The following is an 826-nucleotide window of genomic DNA, read 5'->3' on the forward strand; positions in this document are numbered from 1 at the left end:
AGAAGCTACTTAAGGCTGCCCTAGTTTCCTCTGATGCAAGAGTAATATTTGTACCCGGGTATGACCCTGATTGAGTTATTTGGTGAGAACTAAGTAAGACAAGAGGACTACACACGGTCTATAAACACTATGGCTTCCCTTCATAAAGGGAATGTAAGTACTCCCACTGAGGAATCCCCTGTTGAAGAACAGAGAAAAGCAGGATCTTAAAGCCCAAGTAGGAGACACTTAGCGTTCTGGTGGCATGGGTGCAGGCCCCAAGAGCCAGCAGGTGCAACACAGAGGGGCATGAAGTTTCGGGCTGCCCTCTTCCGTGACTCTGGGCAAGGCAGTCATCTCGCTGTGCATGAGCTGTGACTTCTCCCAGTTTTGACAGCACTTGAAAACTGAATCCATCGCTTTTTGTCAGCAGAGAGCCGCCTTGGGAAGGGAGGCTTGTTTATACCTTGCTATCCAGAGCTTTCACTAGCCTGATCTGCTCATATGCAGATGGCAGTATTCCATACCGCAGAGTGGTTGTCCAGATATTTATGAAACATTGTAAGAGACTTTACATATTTTATTAAATTGGTATTAATGTAACTGGCAGTGAGCGACTACTCCGGGGATTCCACATTTTACTGTTCGCTTCGCCTCTGGAGCAGCAGAAGGTAAGTAAGTAGCAATTTGCTCAATTTCTTCCCCAGAACTTCAGCACTTTTTCCCCCCTCTGAAGGACTTTATTCCGTCCGCGGAAAACGCGACTGCTTGCCGCACCTTCCCTTTAAATGGCTCGGGAAGTCCCGCCCACTACGGAAGCCGACGCGGTCCTTCCGCGGAGCCCGTG

This window comes from Phodopus roborovskii, unplaced genomic scaffold, assembly GCF_943737965.1.
Source record: "Phodopus roborovskii unplaced genomic scaffold, PHOROB, whole genome shotgun sequence".
NCBI lineage: Eukaryota > Metazoa > Chordata > Mammalia > Rodentia > Cricetidae > Phodopus > Phodopus roborovskii.